This window comes from Chrysochloris asiatica, unplaced genomic scaffold, assembly GCF_000296735.1.
Source record: "Chrysochloris asiatica unplaced genomic scaffold, ChrAsi1.0 scaffold00155, whole genome shotgun sequence".
In the NCBI taxonomy this organism is placed as follows: domain Eukaryota; kingdom Metazoa; phylum Chordata; class Mammalia; order Afrosoricida; family Chrysochloridae; genus Chrysochloris; species Chrysochloris asiatica.
This window is the reverse complement of record NW_006408673.1, coordinates 5647063-5653560: the sequence shown is the minus strand read 5'-3', so window position 1 is coordinate 5653560 and position 6498 is coordinate 5647063. Positions and strand designations below refer to the sequence as shown.

The following is a 6498-nucleotide window of genomic DNA, read 5'->3' as shown; positions in this document are numbered from 1 at the left end:
AGAGCAAGTTTCAGTGTCTCTTCTGACATCCATTTTGACCTTTTCCTTCTTTCTTGTCTTCTCAGTGACTTTTTGCTTTTTTCATGTATGATGTTCTTGATGTCATTCCACAACTCTTCTGGTCTTCGGTCTTTAGTGTTGTCTAGATAGGTCTGGTAAAAGGAGATGGGGATAGGACTCTTTTGATTCAATAGTGAGTAATTGTTATCATGATTAATTGCAACTGTCACAACTGTAAAGATAGACGTTGTTTAACAAAAAGTGGGGAGTAGTTAGTCTTACATTTCAGGAAGAGAGTACCTTAGGACCATCAAAGAAGAAGAGCATGAATGGTATATGTATGGGACCCTAACGAGAGAAGCAGTGACATCAGAGATGGAGGCAGAGATGGAGGCATGGAGAGATAGAACACCTGAGGACTCGAGACTCATGGAAAGAGAAAGTCCATGTGTTGGCAGTCAGGAGGCAGGGTTGCAGAATGTGCCCTTTGGTTGATTAAATGGTTATATATTTCTGAGTGTTTTTGTGTGCATCAAAACAGAAGCAGAGGGAATAGAAGCAAATACTGTTAATTAATGATGTATGGAGGGGATTTTAATCCTTGCAATGAAACAAAATACAGTAGGTTGAGTGCAAAATTGTTGGTCTCCCATTCTCATGTAAACTATCTCTCAATCCACAAGAAAAGCTTTTTCTTTTCTTTTTTTAAAGGACATATTTGTTCTTTAACACCTAAATAATAATAATAATAATAATAAAGTGTAATTCCAGAGTTGTGAATTAAAAAAAAAAAAAAAAAAGCACACCATAACATGTTTTTACCTTAATTGGAACCATATGTTTAAGTTATTTCACTCCCACCCTCCATCTTGAGATAAAATTTTACAACATGTATTGTTGGTTATTAAGTGTTGTACTGAGTTAATTTGTTTCCTCCATTAGATTAAAAAGCTAGTTCCAGAGAGACTAAAATAGTCTTTGTTAAAATGAAGCCAAATATTACATTGTCACTAAGCCAAATCTACTTTGCTTTAATTTTCTTTTTTCTCTTAATTTTGCTCCTGTTTTCATTCTTTCTAGTGTGCATATCTTTATTGTATCTATATGCATTGTCTCTTTTTTTTTATGTATAGCTATAAAATTATGCAAGTATGTAATAGTTGGCACAGAAAACAATCGAATACACAACTTGTTGAAAATCTCTTCTTAATATTTCCATTTGGAAATCCATTAATAAATCCTCAAGGTAATATTGAGATGCTGTTTATAAAATATAAATATGTGGTTTTACTGGACTGTCCTGAAGCATTTGCATAGTCTTTTTTATTACTATGCATTTCAGCATCTGGAATGTTGCCTGCTGAATTCAGGTCTTGTTATAGAAAATAGTAAGTAGCTGTTTACATAAATAATTGGAAATTGATGAATAAGATTGTTAAATAATAAAGCAAGCATTTTAGTAGAAATGTTTAATAGAATGTTTTATTCAATACTGCTAGCAGTAGTATATCACTTAGCTGCAGTGAATTAATTTGACATGGATGGTATTCATTCAATAAATATGTATTGAGCACCTACTATGTGCTAGGCCTTTTAAGAGCACAGAATTTCTCAGCAGTCTCTGATCTCAAGGAGACTTATGTTCTAATTGATATGACCAAAAATTTAGCCAGTAATTAGAATATTAGGTATGTGGGTAGAGTGCTCCAGAGGTGATAGGGAAGGCACAGCAGCCATCTGGATGAGGCCAAGAAAGAGCTCCCAGAGGATGGAGCTAATTGGACTGAGTCCTACAGAATGAGAAGGTGACAACCAGCAGAGAAAGAAATAAAAGAAAACAATATATACAAGGACCTAGAGATACAAGACAGTGTTTTGGTGTGGCGCTGTTGGTTAATGCATTGAACTGCAAGATCAGTTTGAATTGCAAAGTCGGCAGTTCAAGCTCACCAGTCGCTCCTCAGAATCCCTATACAGGGTCACTATGAGTTGGAACTGACTCAACAGCACTCTACAACAATAGAGATATAAGACAATATGCTGCACATAACATTTAACATTACACATCTCACAGGATAAAGTGTAAGAGATGGGATGAGGCTGGAAAAATAGGCAGGTGCTAGATTACTGTCATTAATACTGTTAATTATGAGTCAAAACTAAAGCCCACTGTCATCAAGTCACCTCTGACTCATGGTGATTCTGAAGGACATAGTAGAACTTCCCCTATAGGGTTTCTAAAGTCATGGGACTGCTGAATTCAAACCATAGCCTTTAGGTTCGCAACTAAGCACTTTAACCACTGTGACACCAGGCCTCTTTTAATTATGACTATTTGGTAACATTTATTGAGTGCTTGTTTAACCCCATCAAGATGCTGTGTTTTTTTATTGTTTTGTTTTAAGTTTTTATTGTGAATTGAGTGATAGTTTACATGGGAGAACATTAGTTTTACACTCATGGTTTAATTGCAATGATTACAATCGCCTCTGATGCTGTGCTATTTTATATATATTTGAGGGGGCTTCAAAAGTTTATAAAAAAAAATCCATTATCTTTTAATTCCATTTTTCTATGACCTTTTTGAGCCCCCTTGTATATATAATGCCCATTATTAGTACCCTCATTTTTCCATGGAAAGACTAAGGCACAGGTGGTGAAGTAACTTGCCAAGGTCACTCAGCTAATATGTGGTAGAGCTAAGATTTTAACTTAAGCAGTCTGGTTGCAGATTGGTGTGGGGTAACCCATGATAAAGGAGTTTGGTTGGAATCAAATTTGTAACTTTAGAATTGCTCTGCAAATGTATTTAACCTTTCAAAAGAAAGATAAAGGCAATGGGGAAGGTTTAGATTTTTGCTAATGGTAAAAAAAAAGAAAATAGCTAAAGATAGAAATGGGGTTCTGATTGGTGCTGTAGGACAAGCACTGGACTGGTAACCACAAGGTTGACTGTTCAAACCCACCAACCATTAATTGGAAACCTTATACAGGGTCACTATGTCCAAACAGACTCAATGGCATTTAACAACAACAAAGGTAGGCACACTCTTATTTTTCTGTGAATCTACCTAGCTAGGTTGAATCTCCTTTCTGATAACCTAAGGTCTCTGGTAAGGAGCTCTGGTAGTGTAGTGGTTACAAGTTGGGCTGCCAACCTCAAGGTTAGCAGTTTGAAACTACCAGCGGTTCCGCAGGAAAACGATGAGGGGTTTTGCTCCCATAAAGATTTAAAGCCTTAGAAACCCTGTGCAGGGTCACTATGAGTTGGAACCGACTCCACAGCACATAACAACAAGTCCAACTGCAGGATTCGGTGATGTAAAGGGTTAAGGGACTTGGCATCTAACCCAAAGGTTAGAGGTTTGAGTCCACACCAAGATCCCTTGGAATAAAAGTCAGGCAATCTATTTCCAAACAATAAGCCATTGAAGACCCCATGGAACCCAGTTCTCTTCTGACACACGAGGTCACTATGACTCAGAATCACTCCATGGCAACTGGTATTGCATCATTTTTACCCAAAACTCAAAATAAGCCAAGAATTAAAATACAATTTTTAAAGATTCTGTAGCCTCTTTTAGATGCCTAGAGGACTTAGAAAGTTTATTATCTAACCCATGTGGAATAATATAACTTTTATACTATCACTGAGACCAGTATAAAATAGACTTGAAAAAAGGCTTTTTACTGAATTTGTTGCTGTTAAATCCTGTTAAGTCGACCTTGTGGTCCAGTGCATTATCTTACAGCACCAAACTAAGACTCCTTTTTTGAGCTAGAAATCATGCATGTGCTAGAGTTAGTATCTACAATATATAAAGAAGTCCTACAACTCAACAGCAAAAAATGTAAACAACCTTATTTTAAAATGTTGAAAGAACTTGAAATAGATGTTTCCCCAGAGATGATATACAGATGGCCTATATGCACATGAAAAAATGCTCAACATTGTTATTCCTTATGGAAGTGCAAAGCAAAACCATCTCTCACACACACATTTGACTATCACTAGGATACTATTAACAAGTATTGGTGAGGTTGAGAAATCAGAACTCTTGTGCATTGCTCGTTGTGCAATGCTGGTACGAATGTGAAATGGTACAGTTGCTGTAGAAAACAGTTTGGCAATTCTTCAAATAGTTTGGCATAGAATAACCTTTGATCCGGCAATTCTACTTCCAGATATATACCCCAGATTCTTAAGAGCGGGAACTCAAACAGAAAATTGTACACCAGTGTTTACTACAGCATTATTTGCAATAGCCAAAAGGTGGAAGCATCCCAAAGTGTCTATCAACAGATGAGAGGATAAACAAAATGTAGTGCATATATAAAATGGAACATTATTCAGCCACACTGAGAAATGAAATTCTGATACAGGCTACCACATGGATGAACCTTGGAAATCTGTTGCATAAAATGTCAGATAAAAAGATAGCTCTTATATGATCCTGTTGTTGTTAGTGCAGTAGAATCAATTTCTGTTCATAGCAACCCCATTTGACAGAGTAGAGCTTCCTTGAAATATCTAGATTAGGCAAAAATTTATGAATACTTACCAGAAGCAGGAGGGAGGAGGAAATGGAAGTTACTGCTGAAGAACTAGAGTTTCTGTTTAAGACAATAAAAATTTTTGGAAATGGATATGTTGATAATAGCACAATATCATGAAAGGAGTGTTTTAATGCAATTTTATATATTTATATAATTGTATATTTGAAAACAGTTAAAATGAGAAACTTTCTGGTACATACTTTTTTTAAGTTTTTATTGTGAATTGAATGATAGTTTACATGGAGGGAAACATCAATTTTACACTATTGTTTCATTGCAATGATTACAATTTCCTCTTTGCATCATCATTCAACAGCATTTGCTGTGTATTCCCTCTGGGTTTTTTTTTTTTTGTTTTTTTTTTGGCTTTTTTTTTGGGGGGGTGGGGGTGGCAATATACACAAAAACACTCAAGAATTTATAATCATTTAAACAACCAAAGGACACATTCAGCAAGCCTGCCTCCTGGCCACCAGCATCTGGCTTCCAGCTCACAGCTTTTCTCTTTCCATGAGTCGAAAGTCCTTGGCTGCTCTCTCTCTCTCTCCATGCCCTCATCTCTGCCTCCATCTCTGGCATCATTGTTTCTCTGGATAGGGTCCCGCATTCTGCTTGTGCTCTTCTCCCTTGATGGTCCTAGGGTTCTTTGTTCCTGAACTGTAAGATTAACTACTCCTCTCTTTTTGTTACAAAACTTTTACCTTTACAGTTGTGACAGTCACAAATAGTCATGATAACAATTACTATTGAATCATAAGAATCGTATCCTCATCTCTTTTCACCAGACCTGTCTAGACAAGATGAAAACTATTCAATGGGGATTTTACCTTCCCCTACACACTCTGAAACTAAACTCCCTCGTAAAACTTGTAAGCCAGTCACTTCATGCCTTTATAGTCCCTCCCATTTTAGGTGGTGGTGGTTATGTGCCGTGGAGTTGGTTCTGACTCATAGCAACCCTGTAAAGGGTTTCCAAGGCTGTAAATCTTTACCTGGGTCGCAAGAATGGGAATCTTGCATGATACCACTGCACCAGCGGCGCTTAAATGATGTGCAAGAAGTGCGCAGACCTGGCGGAGGTGTTAAATGAAACCCAGACCACGGAGTGATGGGGTGAGAGGTGTCTGGAGACCAGGTCGATGGGGAGACGCTGCCTAGTGGGAAGAGACTGCAGGGGCCGGCCAGGCTTTCCTACTTACCCCAGACACGAGAACGCCATCCTAGCCTAACCATTTGATCGAGGCTTTGAGGTGGGGTCGACCTACTTAGAGACCCACAAGCGCAGCCCAAAGCATTTCACTACAACCCAGTCGCCCATGCTGCACTTACACCTCTTGATTGACATCCGAGGATGGAAATCCCGCCTTTGAGCCGGACTTAAGGGCCCTAGCACAAGGAAATTCCTATTTAACAGCAACCACGCAACCGCCACTTGTCTATCTGTCGTGCTGTGGTGGTTTGAATTGCTGTGATTCTGAGAGCTATGCCACCAGTATTTTAAATAACCAGCAGGGTCACCCATGGTGGACAGGTTTCAGATGAGCTTCCAAACAAAGACAGACTAGGAAGAAAGAGTGACAAACTATTTCAGAATCACTAGTCACGGAAAACTCTATGAATAGCAGAGAAACACTGTTACATATAGGACCGGAAGGTGGGAAGGCACTCAGAATGTGACTGGAGGAAAAAAATGCCTCCTTCAAGTAGAGAAAAGCTCACAGAACCTTCATTTGCTAATGGGCCACAAATTGAAATGAAGAGAAACAGCTGTAAACATCCAATATAAATCGGAACACGGAATGTACGAAGTATAAATCTGGGAAAATTGGAAGTTGTCAGAAATGAAATGGAATGCATCAACATCGATATCTTAGGCATTAGTGAGCTGAAATGGACAGGTATTGGCCATTTTGAATCTGACAACCACATGGTTTACTATGC

The 6498-nt window shown here is 38.1% G+C and overlaps 1 protein-coding gene across 2 annotated transcripts in view; it reads left to right on the top strand.

The window, feature by feature from the left end:
- The window catches only part of LRBA (LPS-responsive vesicle trafficking, beach and anchor containing), a 944588-nt gene that overhangs the window by 874017 nt on the left and 64073 nt on the right, over positions 1 to 6498 (top strand). The gene's annotated exons all lie outside the window — the stretch shown is intronic.